General features: G+C 38.8%; 2 long non-coding RNA genes across 2 annotated transcripts in view; one reads left to right on the forward strand and one right to left on the reverse strand.

The window, feature by feature from the left end:
• LOC143694222 (uncharacterized) overlaps positions 1-27,551 on the forward strand; it is a 50,614-nt gene that overhangs the window by 4,757 nt on the left and 18,306 nt on the right. The gene's annotated exons all lie outside the window — the stretch shown is intronic.
• On the reverse strand, positions 15-26,656 carry LOC143694221 (uncharacterized). Its single transcript, XR_013182574.1, has 4 exons — positions 26,532-26,656; positions 15,883-15,924; positions 11,781-11,861; positions 15-1,019 (listed from the first exon to the last, which is right to left on the reverse strand). It is a non-coding gene; the product is annotated as an uncharacterized LOC143694221 (long non-coding RNA).

The raw sequence follows: 27,551 nt of genomic DNA on the forward strand, positions 1-27,551 counted from the left end.
GATTGGGCCGATTATTCTATTTTTACAGATGCATTGGATGTCTTGATTTATTAGTAAGTGTAAACAATTAAGTGATTCCCAGTAGCATTCATGGTTATTTTTATTATTAATTAAAACATTTCTGAAGGAGGAATCTCTCACTTACAGGAATTTAATTTGATCTTTTAAAAAATGCTAATGATTAGATAAACTGACAGCTGTAATATTCTTCTGATTTCACCCTCTAAAAAGAACATATTGTGATGTATTTCTTCATTTATGAATTTGTGGGGTTTTGGCTAAGAGAAGCACTTTTGCCTAAATGTAGAAAAATGCACAGTTTCTCAAGCTCAGGTACTTCTGGGATACAGAACTTGTCACAAGCTAAGGCAGATTTTTTTTTTGCAAGAACCTCATGGAGAAATAATTGGCAGAGTATGCTTGAGAAGGCTTCATGAATGCTTTGCTAGCACTCTGTTAAAAGAACCTCCTCTTCTCATCAATAGGTTTTAATAGAATTGAAGGTTAAACATTTAAATTGCAGAAAGTGGAGCAAACACCTGTTAGCTTATGTGAATAGATGTATATTCAACAACAAAAACTTTCAGTCTAATGTTTTACACACAGACAAAATCTCTTCAGAGCTTCACAGCTACTCATCCCATTGATTACACTGTGAGTTAATTAGAGCAGGAGTACTAGGGTGGAGTGTTGTCCTTGAAAACCTCATGATGTTGGCAAGAAAAGATGTGCAAATGATTGTTTGATTCCTGGATAACTCATCTGGCTTTTGTCTCAGCTGGAGCCTGGGTCTGTATTTGTGTGAAGTTCTCTGAGGACTATTTTCAGGCATTTCACTGATGTTAACATGGCCTCATATTCATCACAGGCCATCTTTCTATAAATTAACTCCTCATAACCACAAAGTTCAGTGGTGAAATTGTAAAATAGGGTTTGCAAGGCAAATGTGGTTTCCATTCCTCTTTCCTGGCTCCATGTTCTCCTGGTTGCTGTGTGGGAAGCACCTCAGATGAACGGTCCTGTGTCACAGAGATAGAAGGAGATAAGAAGTATCACTTGGAGAAAAGAGACAACCAGCTTTATTTTGTTTTTATAACAGTTTTTATAACAACATAATATTGAACAAAACAAATGGAAAACTAGAGAAGAAAGAAGATAGCACAGGAGGTTATCTATTGTTTTCTATGAATGCAAAAAGGTGTAAAGATCCCTAAGCCATTATGTTTCCTATTCTTACTGTTTTAAGATGGCTCTATGACAAGACTGCACCTAGATCCTGAGGTATCAGGGAAAAGGGCCTTTATTCCCTGGGTACCCTCTTATGAAAGAAATGTAAATTAGCTGAGGCTGACTTAGACAGAGGCCATGTTCCACTGCTATTTGAACACAACAAAATAAATCAAGAGAGGCTAAAAAGAGGAAGAAAGTCAGGTAGACAAAAGAATGTACAGAGCTATGGAAGAAGAGAAAAAATAATCTAAAAATGTCAGAAAAAAAATCAACAGAGCAAGGTGTAGAGAAATGGAGAAAAAATGTATTAATTTTTAAGAGGGTAAAGAAAAAAAGACCTTTTTTGTTTTCTATTAATAAAAGTTTGTTGCAAAACCAGATTTACATGTAGTTGAAGTTATTTTCAATGTTGTGTCCATAGATTAGTGGATACTTGTCTGTATCTTAGATTGACTAAATCTGATTTCTCTACATTCTTGCATAACGTGGTTGTGTGCAATATTTAATTGTATTTTAAGTGCATTTGAAAGAAAAATATTGCTTTTCTAGTGTGAAGTGCATAGAAGAGGGCTTTGGTTGCAATCCATGCAATTACAAGATGGAAAATTCCTCTTGGCAGTGGTGCTGACATTCTTCAGCTCCTATTATTTAAATTTCAGGCAGTCCTGGAAGTTGTTCCTGGTTTCATACTCACTTAAGAAAGTAAGAGGCCCAAATATAGTCTTTAGTCACCTTTATTCACGTTTGGATTGTGTTCAATATTTGCTTCATGGCACATGGTTTTAGACCATTCAATACATGTTTGATATGAACCTCTTTTCCCAAACACTGAATAGTCCTCACTCTGCTGGGGTGGCCTTAGTGAATTTATCTCTGGCTTAAACAAGCAAATCTTCATTCTGATCTTATTTCAAGGGAGCTCACTGAGCTGGAACAAAACACCAAAACCAGTCTGGGTAATAAAAAAGCCATTGAGAAAAAATTATTAAGCACTATTTGTATCCCTGAATCAATTTCATTGTGATCTGGGTGAGCCTGGTTATGGGGAGGTCTCACATGATTGGAAGTCAGACAACGTGGTGTTTATCTACAAGAAGGGCAGAAAGGGAGATCTGGGGAGCTGTGGGTCTGTCAGCCTGACCTTGGTGCCAGGGAAGGTTATGGGGCAGATTGCCTGGAGTTCATCACAGGGCACGTACAGGACAAGCTGGGGATCAGGCCCAGCCAGAACGGGTTTAGAAAAGGCAAGTCCTGCTTGATCTGCCTGAACTTTTACAACCAGCTGATCCGCCTAGTAGAAAGGCTGTGGATATTGTCTACCTGGACTCCAGCAAAGACTTTGACACTGTGTCCCACAGCATTTTCCTAGCAAAGCTTGGACAGGTGCTCTGTCCTTTTGCTGGGTGAAAAACTGTCTGGGTGCTCAGGCCCAGGGAGTGGCTGTGGAAGGAGCTGCACCCAGCTGGCAGCTGGGCACCAGTGGGGTTCCCCAGGCCTCAGTGTTGGTTCCTGTTAAACACCTTTGCTGATGATCTGGACAAGGGGATCAAATGCACCCTCAGCAAGTTTGCAGAAAACACTCAGTTGAGTGGGAGTGTTAACAGGCTGGAGGGATCTGGACGGCTGGATCCATGGCCCCAGGCCAATTGTGTTAGCTTCAATAAGGTGAGGTGCTGAGTCCTGCCCTTGGCTCACAACAACCCCAGGCAGTGCTACAGGCTGGGGGCAGAGTCAGAGGATCGGAGGGCGGCCCAGGGAAATTTGCCAACAGCTTAAGGGAGATCCCTCAGCTGGTCTGCCCACTTTATGACCCCTCAGTAGGTTTTCCTCTCTATTTGCGTGTGTTACCCCCTGCTGGCAACTGCTGGCATCTGTGAAGGACTCAAACCAACAGCATGGAATAACAGTCTTTGTTATATAAAATTGTGACAGGTTAAGTTTCGGGGATTGTCGGTGATAATACCTGACTGCAAACACACATTTGAAGCAATACACAGAAAAGCTCCAATCCCCAGTAAAAGTATTCCACACACACAGAGTATGATTGTTACCCAGTAGGAGTCCCTATGGGGGGAAAGCAGATTCAGCTTATTGACAGATCCCAGCAGTTACAATGGAGACTTCCTTAACTTTCACCCCATTCTCAACTTACTTTCATACTATTTCTTTATGTTGAGGTGGAGCTTGAGTGACTTGAGTCATAAATACCTTTATTACTGACTCATGTACAATTCTCTTGCTTTGTTGTTAAAGACACAGTCATAACAATATAGAGCCCATACCCAGTGAGGGGTGGTTGTACTGCTTGTCCCTTGGGGTGGGTAACTTTGGGGTGGAGTTGTGTGTTAACATTATAATTAGGCTATAATCAGCCAAGGGAGAGAACCAGTGAATCTTAGGAGAGGGATTTTGCCACAGCTGTTGGCTCAGCAGCAGGACATCTCCCCTCCCTTGGCTGACAGGTGCTATGCTCTTTAACAGCTGAAAAATGCCATCGAGGTCCCCTCCCTGCAAGGATTTCAACAGAGCCTGGCCCATGGTGCCTCCACTCTGCTCCACCCTCCATTCCATCCCCCTCAGCAGGTGCTTACAGTTGTATCAGGAATCTTTGTGGAGCATGCCAGCCACTTTCCATCCAGGGCGTAGCAGCTGTATTTTACCGTACAATATCCATACAGTTGTAACTCCTTTTAGGATGTGAGTATAACTTCTCAGTTTCCTCTGATTTTACTGCCAGCCATCTTTCCACTAATGGGATATGGAATAAATTTATTCCTGAATTAGAAATGGGTTAAAAAACAGGGGGAAAAAAGAGTAGGATAGATTATTGTTTTCTAAAAGATTTTGTAGATGAATGGATGGAGCTGTGTGCCACTCAATATATTCTTAATAGATCTAGCAAAGGGTGCAAATAATGAGACAATTTTTGGCAGATATGAAATTATTCAAGATAGCCAAATTTTACTGTAAGGAGTTGTGTAAGGAATTAGTGTTGAGTGGTTGGTTGAGAAAAGACTAAATTAATTCTAAGTAAACATCCTGAGGGAAAAACAGTTTTAATGATGAAGCTCATAGTGGTGGACTCTAAATTAGCAAAGATCTCAAAACTCTTCTGATTAATTCCTTTAAGACATTAGCCCAAATCTCAGCCACCATTATCAAAAGAAAAACAGGATACTAGGAAGCACTGGGAAAGAGTAGAAATAATAATAAAAAAGCATTAGAAAGCTTTATTATATGTATATTGATGAGATGGAATCATAGTAAATGGTTTGTGGAAGCGTAGAGGAAAATAGACATAGAAAGGGCAGAGAGAAGAGCAGAGAGGGAGGGCTAAGGTATGGGACAACTTGTGTGAGACATAACTGTGTGGCAGTAATCCTCAGCTTGGAAAAGAGACAACAAAATGTGGGTGTGAGGGAGGAATAGCAAATTATGAATGACATGAAGAAACTGAATAGGGAATGATTACTCACTGTGGGGTACCCAAGGAAACTATTAGGCAGCAGGTTTAAAACAAACAAAAGAAAGCTCTTTCCTGCATAAAAATATTACATGTTGAGATTAATTTTCATTGGATGCCAAAATTACAAATAAGTTTAAAAAATGATTAAACAATTTTGTAAAGAAAGACCGTGAAGAGCTATTAAACATGAGATGGATTATTTGAAACAGAAGTAGCTGGCAGCTACTGTTCTACTTTCCCTCTTTCATATGTTCTTTTTTTCCTTAACATCAGGTGTGGGCCACTAGCTGAGAAAAATCTTTTGGTTTTTAGTTTGATCTAGCATATCTGTTTTTATGTAAAGCAGCCTAGAAAATATGGTTTATTCAATGCTAAGTATGCGAGCTCTGATTCTGCTATCCTTTATCCCAGCCTATTGTCAATATAAAAGCTAACCTGGTTTCTTTTGGGCGGCATGATTAAATGTCATATAACTGAGCACTTCTGAATCAATAAAATCTTAATAATGATCCAACCAAAACCTTCTATTAAATGACAGTTTTTAGACATTTATCATGTATGTAATGGTATACAAATATTTTCAATGTTACTAAGGAAAAGGAATAAATATAGAATATACAACTTGAGACTCAATAAGTATTGCATGGCTTAAGGACAAATGGGGGACATATATCTCCACAATCTAGCAAGGGATGCTAATTCAGTTTCTCCATGCTTTCTGTAATTTTGCTTTAGTGAAGCAAAATTAGGAAGGAATGAATGGTTAAGTATTCTCAATATCTTTATGTTTACAAAATAGTACCAGAAGAACTATAACCCAGGTGGTTTTTGTTCTTTATAACTGTATGAATGTGGAGACTTCCATAAATTTCAAGGGCTGCTCCCACTAAATGTGTGATTTCTGTGGGAACAGAAAACAGCCTCGTTTGAGAATGTTGGGGTCTTCACAGGTCTTCAAAGCGAATGTGACAATGATCCTTTCTCTGTCAAGGCCCAGCGTGAACAAAACTTCAGTTTTGGAATTGGCACATGGAAGGTCTACAAAGCAGAGATGTCTGTTAGCTACTAAGCTAACTCTACTTGCAGAGTTGTCACTGAGAGTGAGGGAAAAATCCTGAGGGTTTTTTCTGAGGAGAGAAAACGAGATTCTCCTGACCACAAAGCTGAGAAAGCTACAGTTTGGATTTGTTCTGCTGAGAATACTGAGTTAAAAAAAAAAAAGCTGTAAATACTCAAGGAGGAATGAAGCCCTTAGAGCTCAAGCCATGGGAGAAATGAGAGAAAATGGAAAGGTTGGCTGTTAAAATTGCTTTCAACAACTGAAATACTGAGTTGAACTTTCAAGGACCAAGTGTTCTTATAGAAATTTCAAATTTATAAACAGGTACCGGAGTATTTTTTTTTGGAATATTCACTTCTGAAAGTTGAAGAATGACATAGCTCATTTATATGGGTGTCCTTCCTTGTGGAGCTGGGACTTGTGCTGACATTTGTTTCCAGGGTAAGGGCTCTGGCAGCATTAGACAGGGCACTGGTTTCATGTGATGATGCGTGTGCATCTGGACAGGTTCCAGCTGTAACAGCAGCGTGTCTGCTGTGTCACGTTGGACTGGCTGGAAACACCACATGTAGGTGGATACTGGTGCTGTTGGATGTATTGCACAATGCCATGGGCTGAATGCTCCTGTCAGGCTGTAAGCCTGTGCTGTAAGAGAAGAGCTGGCTTGGGCACTGCATAAACATCCCAATCTTTGAGACTCAGACAGACTCTGAGAACATTTCTCCCTGAGCAGGGCTCAGGTGTCATTGCATGTGCTTCAGTGTCCACATTTAGGTGCTTTGAGGAATTTGTGTCAAAAATTGAGATGCAAATTGAATGCAGGTATCAGTGAGGATTAGACTTCAAAATTACTGTCTTGAACTTTTCACATTTTTCTCACCCTCTCTGCCATGTCTAATGCATCATGATCACTGCCAATTGCTTTCTGATTATGTTTGATGTATGTTTGCACCTGATGGAATCAACTGGTTATTTGCAGAACTGTGCTGAACTCAGTTCTTGAGCTCCTGGAATGACACTTTTATGAAGCCAGAATAAAAGAGGGATCTGCATTTATGCTGGAGTAGGAATATTCAAAATGAAAAAATTCCTTATTTGCAGTCCATGTGAGATAGTATCTGTATAGCTTTGTTTTCTGTGGGCTAGTGAAGAGAAAGTATTGGGTGAAAAGAAAGAGCAGGATTCAGTTCCTGCTGTTACTCTGCAATTTTAAATAAAATATCTGAGACCATCAGGCTTCATTTCTTCACGCTGTTAAAAAGCAGATCATGAACCTTGACCATACTTGAAAATGATTTTGTATTTTAAGTTGATACTGCAATTTTGAAATTAATTTAATAAAAAATTAATATGAAGGGAAGAAATATTTCCTCAAAACATTTGAAAATGGTAAAATGGAAAATTTTAATTGCCTTCTTGGTGACTTATCCCTGCAATTTTGCTTTGGCCTTCTGAAATGAGACTGCTTTTTGGTTTGTGCAGTCACAGAAATGCTGGCCCACTGAACTGAGTCTGATATAAGTAAGGTATAAACAATAGCTCTCCTCCTACCTAGGAACAAAATACTGGAAAATAGTTGTCAATTCTTGTAACAATATTCAGGCTGTAATATTTTAAAAGATGTGCTCTCTTTCTCTTAACAGTACAGTTTCTGCTGCCAGAACTAAGATTTTTCAAATTTCAAGCAAAGTTGATAGAATTTTCTTCTAAAGTATCCACCCAAAATGAATGCATTAAACAACACATTTGTTATTTGTGTGTTTAGTAATGAAACTTCCACAATTTAACATGAAAGTGGGATCTAGTGCTGCTTGCATGCAATTATACTGGTGATAATTAACAACTGGAGGAAGGAGGGAGAGAGCAGGCATATTTTCTAGGATTAAAACAATGAAGCTACAATGCAAAATATTCTTCATGCTAATACTAATTAAGTTTTCCCATAGTTTTTCATATATGGGACACATTTTAACATGCATTGTACTCTATTAATTGCATGACATTTCTAAAGGGTAGTAGAGCAATAACGCTGTTGGAGAATGTGAAAGGGAATGGTTTTTTTGTACACACCAGTACTCTCTGGCAAGGCAACTGTCTGAATGGATGTTCTGATTGTAGCCTTTCATGTTGTACAAGTAAGAGGTTTTTGTGGTGCAGTTGTCAGACATTATTAAAAAGTTCTATTAGATTTTCTAAATTTGAGCACAGGTTTTCTGGCTTTCCTTCTGCATCTGCATTTTTTATAGTCTTCAGATTTGTTTCTTGATTCAAAAATGTGCTTTCTAATATATCCTCTGTCTGGTCACATGTGGTACTGTTATGTTTTCCTGAAGCTGTTGTTGTTTGGAATAATCTAGTGATGCTAATTCAAATTCACTTGTAGTGCTGCTGCCTAGATACATAGTAATTGTTACAGGAGCCTCCACTCTGATAAGGACAAATATTCATGATGAAGAAATTGATGATTTTAAACTCATTTTCTCTTTAAGATCAGAACTACACTGTTTATTCCTAATGAAGAGAAGCAAAAGGACAGGTATATACAACAATGTACATATATGACTTTATTAACCCTGAAATACTGTGACTAAGTTGTTGAAAACACGTGATGTATATTGTTTGAATTTTGTGTGCCACAATGTATTTAAAGTATGAATGTCTTGGATACCACTTTATCAACTGGCATTCTTCTTTTAGGAACTAATTAAAAAAATATAATACTCTCCCTAAATAGCACTATGTCTTCCCAAAGAATATCTCTATTGTATATCTAAAGAATCAAACACATATTTTCAATTTAAACTCTAGGCATTTATTTCCTCCTTACCCATAGTGACTCCATTTTTGTCAGTAACTACCATTGATAAGTAATGCCTTTAAAGGTGCTGATGGTTCATTGCCGTAGCCTTCATTAAATCCTATTAAGAAAATGTTGAGAAACTATTGCATTTCCCAAAAACTCCAGAAGCAGTGACCACAAAGACATAAATTTATTTGGGTAGGCTATTTGGTGAAGGAATTGACTTGCAAAAGATTGTAGATGGAGTAACTGCAGAATCTTCTCCAAACAGATACACTGCACTTTCTCAAATTATTCTCAGGGTTTACTGGATTCTGTGCTGTCTGCATGGCCAGATGGGATCCACCTAGGAACTGTTCACCAAGAAACCTGGTGAAATTGTTCCATCATTTTCCATCAGTTCTGGCTAACCAGGGAGGTATCAGGCAACGAGAAGTCAGCCATTGTGATGCTCACCTACAAGAAGAGCTGGAAGGAGGTGCAGGCCTGCCAGCCTGAGCGCAGTACCAGGGGAGGTTATGGAGCAGATTGCCTGGGGTGCATCACAGGGCACGTGCAGGACAAGCTGGGGAGGGCAGCATGACCTCCTTTATGGTCAGCTGACTGCCTTGTGCATGGGGGAAAGGCTGTGGATATTGTCTACCTGGACTCCAGCAAAGCCTTTGACACTGTGTCCCACAGCATTCTCCTAGCAAAGCTTGGACAGGTGCTCTGTCCTTTTGCTGGGTGAAAAACTGTCTGGGTGCTCAGGCCCAGGGAGTGGCTGTGGAAGGAGCTGCACCCAGCTGGCAGCTGGGCACCAGTGGGGTTCCCCAGGGCTCAGTGTGGGACCAGTCCTGTTTAGCACCTTTGCTGATGATCTGGGTGAACTGTATCACTACATATCTGCCTGTGAAAATATGAATTTGACAACCTGTTAGAAGAGGCCTCACAAGCCTGTCTCTCTATGCCAGTCTTGACTTATTTTGTCCAAATTGAAATCTTAGACCAGCTTTCTCGTATTGCCTCCAAGAGACCTGTGAAGTCATGTTCAATTCAGAGATAACTACTAACATTTGATTCTAATTCCAGCCTACAATTTCATTTTCTGAGTATGAATGCTGCTAGACTTGTCAATGAGGCACATAAGATGGGCTTGCTATGTGGGTTATTTTTCCCATTCAGGCTGTCTTGATGATTCTTGCAGCAACATTTCAAATCTTTCTTTTCTTTTAATGTAGCAGAAGTTGGCATTATCTTCTGACTCCAATACTATGGCATAATTTTTTGTCTGTTGTTGTAATTTTGCTCCTCGTACAATTCTTCATACTGCTGCAAAGGTCTCCCTTCCTGTGTTTCTATTACCTTTAATTCCCTTGCTTTGCAAAATCTATCCCCCCTTGCTTCACTAAACTTAAGCTGTTGATTGATTCTCGAGGTTTTTCACAACAGTTTGCTGCATACTTAGGTCCTTATCTTCAAGTTAGTCTGGAACAACTACTATGTCTCTGGTCAGCAGCACTACAAGTGAATGTGAATTGGCATCACTACAGGTTATTCCAGTAGTTCCCATTCATCACAAACAACAACAGCTTCAGGAAAACATAGCACTACTACATGCAACCAGACAGGAAATAGATCAGAAAGCTTGTTTTCAAATCAAGAAACAAACCTGAAGACTATCAAAAATGCAGATGCAGAAAGAAGGCCAGAAAATCTGTGATCAGATTTAGAAAACCTAATTGAAGCCCAGCCTTCTCCACCTTCTTGTTGAAGTTCCAGGCAGACACATTTGTTTTTTCCCCTGTAGTGTTCCTATACCGACCCCTAAGCTGGGAAACGGGAATATCCCTGTAAGCAGATCCAATCTACTCCATTATCCTCCAAATCCCTGCTTACTATTTTTCTAAACTAATACTAATACATGAGAGCATGAGCACAGTCTCCTGAGATCAAGCTGAGCAATGCTGGTTGCTTTATCTCCACCATTGATGCTTGCATTAATTTCCTCTGTACTTTGCAAAAAACTCATCTGAGGCAGGGGCAAGTAGCATAAACAGTGTTACTGCAGTGCAGCTGATAAGTAAAGATTTTTGAAGGCTGGCATTTCTAGGAGATTTTGGAGTGGTGGCCTATGCTATATGAATGCTACCGAACATGTACCTCTGGATGAACAATAAGGTGTTAAGGGATTTACTTTTTGTTTCCTTACTTATATGAAAGGTTTATTTTATTTTATAGAAACCTTTATTGTTTCTCAATTAAGTTATTTGTACAATAATGGCATGTGTGGGTAGCACAGGATGATAAATATTGAATATGTGGAAGTGATTCATATTTCATGAACTCTGATCCTGACCTTCTTACAATTACCAGAACAAATTACATTAATTACACCAAATTACATGACAGGTGGAGGAAGTTGTCATTAGTATCCATTACATACAGCAATATAGAAAGAAACTCCCTGGTTTTCTGTGGTAATTGACTGTAAGCATGACCACTCTTACATAACAGCAATGCACCCTCAGGAGGTGATGTTTTGTTTGTGTAGTTTTCATGTAAAAAGAACTTACTTATTTCAGAGTAAAAAAGCTTTTCCTGAGTGATAAAGCCAATGGAGCCTGGGTGCCTATGGATTAGAGTCTACTGTCTCCAGTATTACAGCCCCTTTTCCACCTCCCTCAAAGTCCTAAACCAAGCAGTGACCACAGCGACCAAGTGGGTGCCACACATGGACCTCACCTCCTGTTTGTGCCAGCTGCATTGGCAGCTGCAAAGGCTATTTGTGGTCCTCTGGGGCAGACACACATTCCTGTCCTTTTGACTTTATTGCTAACTGCTGGTCTTCAGGAAAGCTGTAGGAGTGCAATCGTTTGTAAGTTTCAAATTTGGGTTAATAGTGATTGTGTGTGTGTGAAATTAGATGAGAGGAAGATATTGTGGTAAGAGAAATCACATTTCCCTAGGCAAAGAAACAGTGAAAAATATTTTGTGCAAAAGTCAATATCCAAAAATGTGCACCTGAGAATGATCTAGAAGGGTCATACAGTATGACCCATGTGAGAGACTGGTGCAGCATGGCATTCTGCTCCACTAGGAGCCCCATCAGGACCTCTCACAGTGTAGGCTTTCCCCTGGCTCTTCCTTTTTAGGCACAGTGCAATTTTTCTGAGATGAAAGACTGTGATAAGAAAGGGACATATTTTGATATTGTTGCATTTTAACCCCAGCCAGCTAAGTACCTGAAGCTAAGTACCCTGAAGCTGCTCACTCACTCCATGCTCTTCCTTGGTGGTACAGATGGGAGAATCATAAGGTAAAACCTGTGGGGTGAGATAAGAGCAGTTTAGTAACTGAAACATAATAATAATAACAATAATAATAGGGAGAAGGAGACAGAGGAGGAAAAGGGACATAAAAAATGAGAGAGGGTAATAAACCCCAAGAACAGTAAGTGACACACAATAGAATTGCTCACTATCCACTGACAGATGTACACCCTGCCCTCAAGCAGTGCTCAGTCCTCCCTAGCCAACTCCCCCCTGTTTATACACTGGGAATGACATTCTATATTGTCAAACATTCCCCTGGCCAGTTTGGTCAGCTGTCCTGGCCAAGCTCCCTCCCAGCTTTTTGTACCTCCTCACTGGCAGAGCATGAGACACTGAAAGACCTGGACTTGGGGTAAGCACCACGTAGCAACATCTAAAATATCAGTGTGTTATCAACATCATTCTCACACAGAAGCCAAAACAGAGCAGTGTACCAGCTGCTAGAAAGAAAATTAACTCTATCCCAGTCAAACCAAGGACAGATATATACGAGTTCCTTCATGCCTTTATTTGAACTACTCAAACAATTGAATAGCTCAATTGTTTACTAAGCACAATGGAAATACCCATTTTACCAAAATTTGGGAATTCCCATTTTTCCAAAATGGGGAAATACCCATTTTAGCATTTACTATTTCTCTCTTCAGAAAGAACTGAAGAGCACAGATAAGATCTTGTTCTTCCTTAACTTTGTTTCATAAAGCCTTTCACTGTGTTTCTCCCTGTAGAGCTTGTAATGTGTGTTTTTGCTTTCCTTTGCTCTTTTACATTGTTCTACTATTCATCCTTAAACAAAGTTTTATTGCTGTCGTTAGTTTGTGTCAAAAAAAAGAGTTTTATTTAAATCTTTCAAGGCAGTTTTACAAAAAGATAAGAAAAAATGTATTAAAAAACATGAACAACTTCCTCCTAATTTTTAAAAATCTCTGAATGTCTGTGAGGAGTTTAGAGAATGTGACTCTAAAAATTTATGGTTTATTCCCTTATCCATTATTTGTATTATTTAATTCCCTTTATTAACAGTTTTTAGCCAGTTGAAAGGCTCAAGCAGTGTAATATAAATGAAGACACCTCCCTTTTCTGGATGTCTGACCAGAGCAGACTTTGACATTGCATGTAATTTCTGGACACTATATATATCTAAATACCTCTTAAGACTGGGGCCTGAGACTCTGTTAATGTAATTGACTCTTGTTAGGCTCTTGGAGTGGCTTCATGGAGGACCATGTGCAAAAATAGCATGTACAGGTATTTTCTTGTACATACATAGGGGTTTTTTTTAATGCAGTAGGAATGATAAAAATAAATGAAACTGTTCCATAAACCCCAGTTTGTTTCCCAGGTAGGTGAGTGTACAATTTGATATAAATGAAAAAACCCAGTCATGAACAACAAATGGATCTTGCTTTAAAAAAATTCAGTGGACCCTCTCGGATGAAGCAGTCATTATTTTCACATAAGCTCTTTGGTTTCAAAAATGTAGTAAAATCTCATAAATCAAATACAATCAAGAAATTAACATGTATCAAATCTTTGCAAAAAAGACAACAGAATCTGCTGGAGGAGACAGTGGAGAGGAAAGCTTTGAATGAAGACTTTAAAAAAAAAGAAAAAAAATTCATTAAGTAATCCTTTAAAAAGTGGATGAATGTGATATATGCATAGTGATATCCAGTGCAGTGTCACTGGAGGAAATAGTATGGTTAGTGTGGCTTTCTGCCACCTTCCACCCCACCTGGGGCATCTTTGCCTGGGCCAACCTCAAACTGGGAATATCAGCTCCTCTGTTGCAATTACCTAGAAAGTATCTTTAAACAGTTCAAGGTCAGTATATGACTAAAAAACCTTCCATCTTGTTGATCTAGCAAATACTTTAGAATGATGGCCCAGCACTCTGGTTTGTGGAATAAACAATGTATTTCTGCTATAGGTGCACTTTGTCACTGAGATGAAGGATGCTAAGAGCCCTGGGGCTAGAGACAGTTGTATTGTGTATAATGAGATTTCTGCAAGAAAAAAGCTAGGTGTTGTAGAGAACATAGGAATGGAAAACCTGAAGAAAAGAGTAAGGTCTGTGCTTTACCTTGCACTGACTGAAGCATGTATTTGCTGAATCTGTGCAGAGAAATCTTTTCTTTTGGAGGCTGCCTAACACAATAGGAGAACTTATCTTACAGCTGGAATCAGAATTTATAAAGGTTTTTATGTTATAACTAACACACACACGTTTTAAGCTGTGATCTTGAAATCCAGGCCTTCAACAGCATAGTCTGAAGTGTCATATGCACACATCCTGCTCACAATGCAGGAAAAGAAGCATTTATGGGGCACAGGATTTAGGCATTCCACAGTAAATGAAATAGGGCTTCTGAAAGCTTTTGAAACTGTAATTTTAAAATATTTTATGACTTTTAACTTCTTTTATCAAAGTTAAACCTAGCTGCCCTTTTCTTGGAAAACTGTGACAGTAACACAAAATTTACCTGTTGGATATGTTATTACAATTTTTCTTCAAGCCAGCATTGACCTTTAGTATGTAGTACCATCTAATACTGTGTAGTAATTTAAATCTGTTTTAATGACTTTTGTAACATAAATGTTTTAAGTATAATAACAATTATTTTAACAAGTGTTTCCTGATTCCAGGCATGTATAGAGAAGATAGGGTATGTAATATAGCTGACCAGATAACTGCTTTAACAAATTATATTCATTCTTCTTTATTTTGCTGCAAAATGAAGAGAGTTCAGTGTAGTTCAAGGAAAGCATTGTGATAAACAGACAGCTTAAATGTGAGCAGTGTAAAGAGCAGCAGCTTGCAGAAATATTGCTATAGATACTAAGACCGTATCCTGCCTCGCTACGGACCACACATAATTGAATCATGTTCAATAGAAGGCCATTACAAAACAGTGCTGATTTGCAATGCTAATATGGTGAAGACAGCTGTCACTGGGAATTAAATATGATCATTCAAAGCCTGAATAAATGAGGTGCCCATTATCTTCTGGCTCTGCTACAGCCTGCTTAAAGAACACAAATAAATGATACTGTCTCAATAACCAGCTCAGTTTTGTCTTCCAGCCATAGAAATATGAAGAAGACAGAGGGAAGAGGGAGGGCACACAACAACATCAACAACAAAAAGCAGAGTCAATTTACAAAGACACGCAGAAAACCAATGCCCTACGACTTCATTTGCAACAGAACAGTATTTGTGGAAAAATGGAGAAAAAGCTCTTTAACCAAGCTAACATGTTGTAGTGTAGAGCATGCATACTTATTTACAAAAAAAAAAAAACCAAAAAAACCAAACCAGTGAAAAAACCCAGGTGTTTAAAAAACTCAGTCAATGACTTGCCAAAGGAAATCAGTTAGAGATGCCAAAATGTCAGATGAACTAGAACAGGGTCTGCCAAGAGTGATAAAGGACAGGTCAAGGTAGATTTATTTTCCTTTGGCCATCCAGTACTTTTAATGTCATAAAATATTTCAATTCAATTTTAATGTGAATGATAATCTATACATAAGGAAAATGCTGATCAAGTGGCAGAAATCTGCATTTGTTTGAAGAAAAAATTTGTGGGAAATTTGTGTCATTCCACAGAGAGCAAAAAATGCAGCAGTGATAAGAAGGAAAAAGTTAAGATAAAAATGAAGGGTATTTCTAGTTCAGCTAGACCTCAGAGACAATTTACTAGTCCCTCATGTAGCTGGCTCAGTGCTAAGTGGAATCTGCCTGTTTGAAGCTGCAGCTGAGCCCAAGTGGGAGCTGTGCAGGGCTGGGGATCCCCATCATGCTGGGCAGGGATCCTCTGGCCAGCCTGCTCCAGGTCCTGGCTGAGCAGCTGCCTGTGCTGTGGCACTGGGCTGCTGGCAGAGGGATCACCGACAGCTGCTGGGACAAGCAGTGCCTTAATTGGTATTTCATTCCCAACTCATGCCTATAGAAAATACTGTGTAAAATTTGCACCTTAAAGGAGGAAGAAGAGAGTACAGAGGAGTAACTTACAGGAGTCCCACTGATGGCAGGTGTGAAAGTACTTCTTTAGACCTGTGATATCATCAAAGGAGAGCAACATATGAAAGAGTACAGAGTTGTTTTTCTTCCACTGAAGTATTGCCCACCCACTGCCTCTTCACACTGTTTTACATTTTCCAATAGGAAAAGCAGCTGTTAGAACCTGGAAATGTCAAAATGAGCTGGATAAAGTGGAAGAAAAGGAGCTGAGCATAACGATGACCTAGACCACTATTTTGTGTAATGCCAGGTCTCAGAGCAAGTGAGTGTTCTGGGACCTTCGACAAACTTGTGTTAAGTGCACAACAGGCAACAGCTTTCACAGTGGAGCTGGCTGCACATGTGAGGACATATGCTGGTCTAGAACAGTGAGATAATTCCAAGGAAAATAAAGATATGGGCGAAGATTAGAACATTCATAGTACAAAATCAACAACAACAAAAAATTGCTTATAAGGTGCGTGACTGAAAAATTGCATCTGATAATAAGGTTAAATACAAGCAAGAGAAAGCTCATATATATGGCACAGGAAAGAAGATCAATAGGGTGCATAAAAACTGGAGACTAGCTCTTTAGAAGTCAAGTTTAGAAATGGGTGGAGTTTTAAAGATAAGAAAAATGAATATAAAGTTGCCAATTGAAGCACAGGCTGGCACTGGTGAAACATTGCGACTAAGTGCACAAACGAAAAGCAGCAGTGTTGCAAGACACGTGGTGTTAATGCATCTGTGCTTGAAATGCTGTGTTTGCTTATATCCTCACATGTACTGAAATGCTTATGAAGTCAACAAGAAGGACATTTAGTAGTGGAGAAAAACATAATACAGAGTACATATGTAATGACAATGTAAAGCACCATATCTCTCCTCTTGAGAAATGGGAGGATTCAGGGACACAAATAAGTCAAGCTATACCTGAAGAAGTGGAATTGTTTATATTTTTGATAGGGATCATGAATGCATGAGATAACCACGTAAAACAGGTGTGAAAGGAGATTCAAGGCCAGAATCCTTTGGTATCTAAACATTTTTTTAGAGAAACCTCTCTTAAATAGAGCAAGGCTAAAGAAATACAGATTTGAAATCACCATTTTAAGTTCCTTCATCTGTCATTTATTTGATAACTATGTGCTTTGCAAACCCACCATCTGTAAGCCACTAAATAGTAGGACTGTTGTGCCCTACTGTGAGAATATCTTTAATGGATTCTCTATTTTCACAGTTTCACTTGGGGTTTAGTATTTTTCCTGTTTTAAAGCCCAAGGAGTGAAAACCTTGTAGTAACTGTTTTGAAACTCTGTGGGTACATTACAGCAGCTGAACATTTAATATCAAAGCCTTTGATTATGTTTAACTGAGGGGGTTCTTCTTCCCTGCCCTATTCCTTCCTGTGTCTCAGGCATTCCCTGCAGCCTTATGCATTTTATCACTTCAAGGTTTTCAAAATACATTTTAATTGCCAGGTAACTTTTGCTGTAAGACTCTTGTTAATGCAGGTTTGTAATTTTTTAAAAATGTGACTGGCAATGCCACAGGTGAAATGCAGCCCGAGAATGCAGCAGGGCATGGGCAGATTGTCACACACTGCACAGTCCTGCAGTGCTGTGCCTGTGCACATCTCTCAGATAAGATAAATGTGCACAGCAAGGCCTTTCAGCTCCTCTCCTCTGACTCTGGTCCTTTTATGGTGAGACTTGGGGCAGGATGCTTTCCAAATGCTTTCATTCCCTCCATCTTACAGCTCCCACAGCCACAGAATTATCTTGCACTTCTTCTCCTTTTTTTCAGGTGCTTCTATTACCAGACAGATTATTATGTCCACATAATTAGCAATTTCAATGCAAATATTATTGGGTTTTTTATGCAGGGACTACAGTGTTAATTTCACAGCAGTAAATGCAAGACTCATTTGGTATTTTTCTTCTCAGGAAGACCTTCAAATGCCACTGGATGAATGAAAAATCCTGATGCTTTACAAAGAAAAGCTAGGATAATTCAGAAGTTTCCATGTTTAGTAAGGTACTTAGTGTTTTCATGTGTCAGAATTGTAGCATTTAAAACTGTAGACATGGTAAATGGTGAACATTTTTGCCAAATGGAAGTGTGGCTCACACATAAAGTTTCCTACTAGCTGTGTGAAAACAAACTTTTGTGTTGTTAAATAAATGACTGTTCAGTTAATAAATTAATGTTCTATGTCAAAGTGACAAGTGTAGTAGATGAGGGAAAGATGTTTTTTACTTGGACTTCAGCAAAGGATTTGACACTATTACCCACAGCATTCTCCTGGAGAAATTGTCTGCTCATGGCTTGGACAGGTGCAGTGTTTGCTGGGTACAGAACTGTCTGAATGGGTGATGCCAAAGAGTGGTGTCAAATAGAGCTAAATCCACTTGGCTCATGATTGCTACTGGTGCTCCCCAGGGCTCAGTGTCTTGTGTTCAATCATTTTTAGTACCTTTATCTGGATGAGGGTGTTGAGTGCACCCTTAGTCAGGTTGCAGATGACACCAAGTTGGATGGAGGTGTTGATCTGCTGGAGGGTAGGAAAGCTCTGCAGACAGATTTGGACAGGCTGGATCCATGGGCTGAGGCCAATTGTGCGAGGCTGAATGAGGCCAAATGTTGGGCCCTGCCCTTGGGTTGCAGTAGCCAGTGCTACAGACCAGGGGCAGAGTGGATGCAAAGTGGAAAAGGACCTGGGGGTGCTGGGTGACAGCAGCTGAACATGGGCCAGTGTGTGCCCAGGTGGCCAAGAAGGCCAATGGCATCCTGGACTGCACCAGAAATAACATGGCCAGCAGGAGAAGAGCAGTGATTGTCCCCCTGTGTTGGGCACTGGTGAGGCCACATCTTGAGTGCTGTGGTCAGTTCTGGGCCCCTCCTGACAGGACAGACACTGAGGGGCTGGAGTGTGTCCAGAGAAGGGCAACAGAGCTGGTGGCAGCTCTGGGGCACAAACCTGATGAGGAATGGCTGAGGGAGCTGGAGGTGTTCAGACTGGAGAAAAGGAGGCTCAGGGCTGACCTTACTGGTCTCTACAGCCTGAGAAGAGGCTGTAGCCAGGTGCGTGTTGGCCTCTCCTCCCAGGCAACAAGACAACAGGACAGGGGTTCAAGTTGCGCTGCAGGAGGAAAAAAATTACTAGGAAAATTTTTTTCAGGCTGCCCAGAGGAGTGGGTGAGTTACCACTCCTGAAGGTATTTAAAAGGTGTGATATGCCACTTAGGGACAAGGTTTAGTGGTGGACTTGGCAGTGGTGAGTTTGGACTCAATGATCTCAGAGGTCTTTTATAACCTAAATGAATCTAAATAACCTCTTGTAGCTAATTTGTCCACTTAGGGTTACCTTGTCTTAGCATAGAGAGACACAAAGAATCACAAAGTACTTTTATTAGAAAAAGTGACTTGGCTCTACCACACAGAAGGAATCAAGCAAGTAAGGTGCTCAGAAGAAATGGAGCAGGTGTCATAGTTGTAAGACATATATTTGATTTGTGCCAGGGGAATTCTGAGAAAAATAAAACTATGCATAACCTAAGCAGGAAACTGCATGGACATATTCTACAGAAGGAAAGGGTTTTGTCCCTATGTATCTGCCTCTAACTGAGGCAGAATTAGTGAAGCAGCGTTAGTGAATCTTGATTTCAAAAAATCTTGGCCTTGTGCTTGACTGCATTACCCCCAGTACCTTCTGTTTCACTTACGTCTCCCTACACCGCTGAAAGAAAAGGGACAAAGCATATATAAACACAGTATTTACCCTTTGACTTAAAATCAAAGCACTTGTAACTAAAACCAGGGAAAGGGAGAGAGGAATGGAGCAATGGGGATGTCTTACTATCAGTAACTGGAGCACTTTCTGTATATTTCAATTCTAAGCTGAGCTGAATACTCTCACATTCTTGCTATTAGCCCCATTTATTTCAAATTTCTCTTGAATGCTGCTGAAATCCATGGGAGAATTCCTGTTCATTTCCAGGCTTTAACTGTATTTATTTTCCAGTCTAGTGGTATTAAAGTACTAGAATCTAAATTTTCTAAAATATACTCTTTGTGGTGCCTAGATCTTATTTCATTTCCTATTTTATCTCAGCTTCTAGAACAATTAAGAAAGGAAAGCACAGATAATGATGGCATTGCTTTCAGATAGGAATGGAATAAAATCCCCTTTGGATGATCTTCTTGATACAGTTAAGGAATGCATCTTTGCCTGTTATGGAAACATGGTGGATTTGGTGTTTGTGGGTATTTTTTCAGACTTGCACAACTCACAGATTAAATAAATTTTTACTATAGTAAATGGTATATAACTGATGGAAACTAATTGCATTGTCTCATAAACAATGATTGCTGTTAAATTCTTATCTTTATTTTTTTAATTTTTGCCTATCACTGCAGGACTCCCTGAGATTTCACTTTTCATGATACAGCAAGCTTCACTGGTTGTTAAATTCCCAGTGGCATACTGCCTTATAACTTTGCATCAGGGCTTCAGCTATTGCCCAGCTCTTATTATCATGGTGTTAAAGAGATGCCCAGCAAAATGAGCAGAACTTGATAAAATCTCTGAAACCCTAAAGTTAAGAGACCCATGTGCTTAGATCCCTACATAATCCAGCAAGTGTTACTCTTTTCCTGCTATATGTGGCAGGTAGATGGAGGAAATTGGGCTAATTAAAACCCAGCACCAAAATACTGGGTCTGTTTAATGTGTTTTTTTGAACTTCGGTTGTTAATCCTGTGTATAAACTGTAATTTATTTCCTTCTCTCATTATGTGTTAGACTGAATAGGACAAGTGTTGTGCTAAAATGTTGGTGTTGTGTTGATAAAGTTGGATTCATAGCTATGAGGCTGTTGCACAGAAACGAGTGTTTTATCATTACATTATGACACTACAGTAATTTTTGTATGTTATACTCAAAATACTTAAAGGAATGGTAGAGGAAGGAGTAGTGATTTCTTTTCAGTTTGCATTTTTTCCGTCATTTTGTGTCTTTTCCAAATGGTCTAAACTGTGTAATACTTCCTGTCAAATTTTATCAAAAATAACGCCCAGAACTTCATACCAATTAGCTGTTGGGAGCATGAAATGTTCTTTCTGTCCATTTATTTTTATTTTTGTTTACTTTTGAAGTATGAAAGGGGTGGAAAAATCCTTCCACTAAAAGGCAGATGGAGATAATTGAACTCTTTTCATGCACTCCCAGGTAGAAATCAAATCCAAGACCCAGAGGTGAAAGGTGAGCTCTGTAACTACTATACCAAACTATTCTTGGTAATTATCAGCATGAACATAATTATTAACATTTCAATTATACTCACAGTATTACATCTCTCCAAGGGGTTTAACTCCACTGATTTTCAACTTGTCTTATTTTTTTGGTAGACATCCAGTTGGAACAAAGTTGCTGGATAGTATTTTTGACACAAAAGGGTAACATGCTTTTCAAAATACAGGATCTATATGTTTTGTCCTCAGTGACACTTGTATGCTTCCAGATTTTGATTGCTTGGTAACACTGCTTGGCATAGTGGGTAGATTTAAATAGATTTAAATAACACAAGAAATCAGAAACTACACAGGAAATAAAAAAAACTGTATCCAGACTCTTCTCTTGTAAAATATATAGTTTGAACTTGAGATCTATATTAACAATAATTCATCCTTTAATTTTAAAATGTTATTCACTCTTTGTCTGTTGTTTAATAATTTTTACATATGTTTCTTAAAGTTTATTTAGCCAATGTATGAAGCCAAAAAATGTATCGATTTTAAAATATTTTCTTGTTATGTATCTAAACTTTCTGAGTGTTCAGTCTTAAAAATGCTTAATAAAAGGATTTATGATCAGTGGGAATCACATGAGATATTTCTGTGCCTTTGTTAATTCTATATAATCATCTCTAGTGCTTGTACATTGTGGTTGAGTTCTAATTACTGGGTATGTGAGCATCTCTGAGTACAGGTGCTGCATTAGGCTGTGTTTCTGGAAATGGTTCTTTCAGGAAAGGCTTATGAGAGAGATCAGCCTATCTGGAAGAGAAATGGAGACTTCAGCTTGAGGACTGAGTATAACAGCAAGAGTGACTCCCATCCTAGAGTGAATCAGCACAAAGCAAGCTGAACAAAACAATATTAAACAGCAGCAAAGGCAGCACCCTAGATTCCTGCTTCTCATCACATGGGTGTGAAAGAAACCTTATTTAGCAACTGTAAAAGCCTTAAATCTTCACAAGAAAATGGCAAATGTCCAACAGGGCTGTAAGAGAGAACACTAAGCCTGTACTGATATTGTGTGGCCATTTTAATATTTTTCTGTAAGAGCATTCTTTGAAGGTTATAAGCTGATATAAGCTACTGATGCATGGAAAAACATGCCATAGCTTTTGAGGACCTTCCCTGCCTCCCCCATCCAAAACCAGAATGTCTTTAGATACTACTAAAAAAATTTACTTTTATGAAAAAGCTAAACCTTTGTCAGTCAAGTCAATGGCTAGGAAAAAAAGCACTATAATGGGGAATGCCATTCCCCATTATAGTAGGGGCTTGAGATATTTTGCATATATTAATACCATGCAGAACTTCAAAAGCAACCCTACTGTTCAGCTTAGAACAGGAAAAGGAACAAGAGATAAGGCAGGTATCTATAAACATGTAAGGCTACAATGATGTCATCAGCTCTCTGGAAGAAAGACAGTCAAAACTAACTCAATGCAGTTCTACAGCAGAGTGGTAAAGGAACACTAGGAGGAATGTAAATTTCATTTACAATGCCAGGTAAAATTTTTGTTATGGAATGATCAGATGAGTATCATAAAATATCAAAATGATATATGATTTTAACTGAATAACTTTGTCAAAAAATGAAACACAAGCCAAAATCATATATAAAAATGCTTAGGTACCATACCTGTGCTTCAACAATTAATATAAATTTTCCGAGATGAAATTAAGGAACAAAAATATCTTCTGGGCACATTATACCCAGAGAAACACTTTGGATTCTGCAAAACAAAAGTACCTGCTAATTTTTCCAGCACTGGCTGCAGGTACAGGGTGCCATAAAATAGAGGATGCTGCAAGGAACAATGAAAAGGAGAGATAAGGGTCAGAGATAAACATCTACAGTAATACCAGGGACAGATCCTGTGATGATAGTATTACAGGAAATAAAATCTGGGTTGTTTTTTTTTTTTTAATGGGGGTGGAAACTGATAATTTTAGAAGATGTTTATTCATGGATGTTGCTGAGTAGGGAGTAAGTCAGAATACATTCCCTTATTTTATATTACAGATACAGATGCTAAAGAAAGACCCTGTGAATGAGATGCAGTTATTTTTGTCTCACCAGTAGCCAGGTGATTCAATGTCAAATGCTTCAAAAAGTGATAAATTCCTTTCCAAAACCCAGTAATGATACTAAAAGCACATCTCCAAAGAATTGAGATATTTTTCACTCAGCTATGAACATATTCACCATCTGAGTAAGCTTTGCAACAACTGAAGCTAGCAAAGGCCAGATTAATTTGTTACTTGTTAGTGTAGTTCAAAGAAACTCACAGCATCTTTTCTTCTCCCAAGCCCAATCAACCAATACTGCCTTGTCTATTATAAAACTCTGGTAATAGTCAGAAACACTCTTCATGTTTATTAGTACAGAATAGTTGATGTCACAATTTCCTGCCCTCTCTACTATTTCAGCAAACAAGGCAAGCATTTATTGAAAAACATTAAGATGATAACTTGTAATAGTAATTTTAAAAATAAGTTGAATAAAAGAAAAATTGTGTGAGTATGAAGGATTAACAAATCTGTGAGAATGGGTTTAGAATATTTTTATGGGAAATAAACAGTAACACATGCAACACATGTTTTGTCTGCAAAAAACACAGGTCAATTCAAAGAAGAATTCTTGATCATTGCAAGAGAGAATTGGAGTTTGGACAAAAGTGATTATACCTCTGTTTCTCTAAATTTGGAAAAGATTTGTTTAGGCCTCAGTTCCCTGAAATAAATTTATTAGAAAAAACTGAAGCTAGAGAAGTGATTACCTATCTCAAATCTATTGTCCACTGCCATCCCCAGGTCTATTGCCTGCCACCAAGCCACACTGGTATGGGCAGGAAGTCAAGCAGCTGGCAGAGCTGTGCAGCCTCAGATATATTGGTGCTCCTGACCATTCTCAGCCTACCTACCCAGGGAAAATGGTGAATAAAATTGTGTTTTAAACAGTGCCTTGACACAGATTACCTACTGTGTTTATGACTGATTAAATTACAGCACATTACCACTACATGAACAGTGGATTCATCCTGAACCTGCTGATAATGGGAGACATGAGCTGCAGAACCATTCGATGGTGACTTTGTCATGAAATTGGAACATATACACAGAATATATGACCATTTCATGTCTGTAGCCCTCTTTCTCTCTCCTGACAGAGAGAGAGAACCCCTTGGTCCACCTTCTGTGTGTGTGTGATGCTGCCTGTCTCTGCAGTGCCCATGCTTAGGAGAATGCTGTAGAGCTGCTGTGCTCCAGATGGAGAAGCTGCACTGTCCCCTAAACTGATTCATGAGATGAAGGCCAGTAAGGATCAGCTAAAAAAGAAGGCCAGAGGTAAATGATAATGATAGGTACCTGAAATATAGAAACTGAAGAAAATGGACTGGCCATTTCTTAACAATAATGATGTGTGATGTGCAGGGTTTGAGTGCATTGGCTCTTCACACAGGGCACCACACAAGACACTTCAGGCTGTCCTTAAAGTTGTTAAGAAATTCAGTTGATAGTACAGGTAGCTTATAGTTTTTTGTATCATATTCATATCTCTTTTTCTTAATGCTCTTTTTTTTTTCCTCCTCAGAATGGATGTTGCGACACTGGGAACTTCAACATCCAAAATTACTGAGGGTAAATAGTGCAATGGAAACCTGTTTAGTTACAGCTCATTAGAAATGGTTAAAGAATGAATCTACTCTTTTGCAAGAATTGTTAAAAGAGGCCTGGCTGGCTAGTGCAGCTGAAGGAGTGAAGTTGTTATGTGGCCTTCAATTCAAGAGCAAGACTTCAGATTGAAAAATCCAAAGGGAGGGAGTGAAAGGTACAGAGAAATTTGTCTTAGCTGCTTGCAGTTGGACAACATGTAAAGGAGGGAGCCAAGAGTAAGACATGCTAGAAGGGTAGTTCTGTTTTAGAAGAAAACAGAATAATGGAACAGGGCAATAATGATAACAGGGCAATAATAATATCAATAATTGATAACAGGAGCAATGCTCTCATTTTCTTCATCCTTTATGGTGGAAATAGAGGAAGAATAAGGTCAGAGTTAAATCTATTACCACCAGTGAGAATCTGATGAAAATGAGAAGTCTAATCCCAGGAACAGGCAATGTAATTGAAATACAGATGCTTCTGCAGGGTGCAGAATAGTGAATCTCTCAATCCTGCACAATCACATTTCTGATCTTATGTCATGTATATGCATAGGTGAGTGCATGTGTACAAAAGTGCATGCACAGCAGGGAGGTGCATTGTCATAACTACTTGTTTCCAAGCAAATATCTCCAAGCAAAGATCATTTTGCACCCTGTGTTAACAGAAGCCTCTACAGATTTAATAGAATCAGCAGGTTCTGCCTGCACTGCACATGAGGTGCAGCGACAGCTCCTTGGCAGCAGAGCACCCCAGTGCCCTTGCTGCTTATACCCTCTCTTGCATCTGATCCTGGGATGTTCAGCTCTGAAAGGATGTTCTTTTCTGATGCACTTGGGAGGTTAGGATTGTACTATTTATTTACTCCCTCTTTCCTACTACTGCATTTTTGCTTTTAAAGTATTTGATTCCTAACTCTTTTTGGTCTCATGGTTACAAATATAGTGCTAGTGCATAACTGAGGATGCAGAGCTTCATCATTCCCCTCCACTGTATCCAGCAAAAACAGGTCCCAGATCAACTGAGCATTTGGAAACCTGAAGAAAACAACTAACTTTTCCTTCTATACCTTTATTTCCAACGGCCTGTCAAAAAAACATGAACACCAAACCAAACCAAGCCTGAAAACCAAACCAACCAACCAACCAAACAAACAAAAACCCCCAAAACCCACCCAAATAAAAGAAATAGGGCCATAATCCCACCTGACATAGACTGTCATTCTATTGCCTTATGTGTATTTCAAAGCATGAAATGATCTTGTGCTAGGACTCCTAGTCAGAGCAAGAAAGGACACCTGCCTTATTTTGACAAAACTTCACTGTTTTCAGTGGGTTTTGCACTGGTGGTAGCTAAAAATCTGCTTGTCGGTAGCAACTGATGTGAAGAAGCTCAATATTTGCTCTGATATTTCAATATCTTAGTTTTACAACAATCAACCAAGCTATCTTCCTTGTTCTGTCAAGGCTACAGTGTTACAGTGGATATTTTGATTACATGATGTCATTTATCTACGCAGAACAAAAGAGTGCAGGTAACTAACAGAACATGTGTCCTGATGTTAGCTAGACATGTTGCTGCTCTAGATGGTCAGGCTACATGTGCATGTGCAAGCTGGATTTTGACAGTACTTATTTATTTATGTGTTATTTTTCATCATGAAGCAGCAATATATTCAGAAATGACAACAAGTGATTTACCTTTATAAATAAAAGGATGAAAACAGTATTCCTGTATGATTGGAGAAACATATGGAGGTACCCAGAGCTGTCTGCTCTTCCCATTGCCATTGACAGGAACTGGTGGTGTTCTGTGTATTTGTTCTTAAACACAAAATCACAAAGAGTCTTGTCATGTAACTATACTGAATGAAGACGTACACCAAAATTCAAGTAAGGATAGTAATCATTTTTTTTCTAGTTCCAACTAATTCTTCTGTACAAAAAGATGTTTAAATAACATAGGCTATAAAAGCAGCAGCAACCAGCCAGAGTGTATGTGTATAGAAACTCTCTAATATAAATTAGTGCCTTTTAAAAATCATGGTAAACTCTGTTTTCTGTAATTATAACAAACCCTAGAGTTTTACCCATGTAATAGTAATTTTTAGTGTCTTCACCATTATTTTCCTTTTTATATATTTAACTACAACTAACTTGAGCAGACAATGTTAAGTGGGGAAACAGATGTGGTTAAATAGCCTGTAATTATGCCTTTAGTCATCTCTTACCATCACAAGGCTCCTCCTGCTACTATGACCAGAAAAAGTGACCTAACTGATTTTACCAGCAGCCCTGCCAGTGTCTGATGCAGAATAGATGGCCTTATTAAGCAATCAGAAAAAAATAAATAAATAAAAATCCACCATTACAGTGGAATAGTAATCAGCAGTGTTTATACTAGTCCCACAATGCACAATCAGAACCATGAATTCTGCTAATTGGGTACCTTTTGCATCCAGAGGTGCCTGCAGTAGGAAACAAAAGGGACTTGAAAATTAATGTTTGTAGCAATTAGTTTCTGTCTAAAGGCTTAGCCCAGTTCATGGAAGCCATGATTCAAACACAGATTATTATAGTAAGTATGGTATTTAAATGTCCTCTGTCATTATTTAGCATCAAATTTAGCATTGCAAGACTAATTTGGATTTACTCTTTAAAATATGTTTGTAGGGAATTTTTGAAGTCCCCAAGTGCAAACCATTTATTTTATGCTTTTTT

This window comes from Agelaius phoeniceus, chromosome 6 (assembly GCF_051311805.1).
Source record: "Agelaius phoeniceus isolate bAgePho1 chromosome 6, bAgePho1.hap1, whole genome shotgun sequence".
Taxonomy (NCBI): domain Eukaryota; kingdom Metazoa; phylum Chordata; class Aves; order Passeriformes; family Icteridae; genus Agelaius; species Agelaius phoeniceus.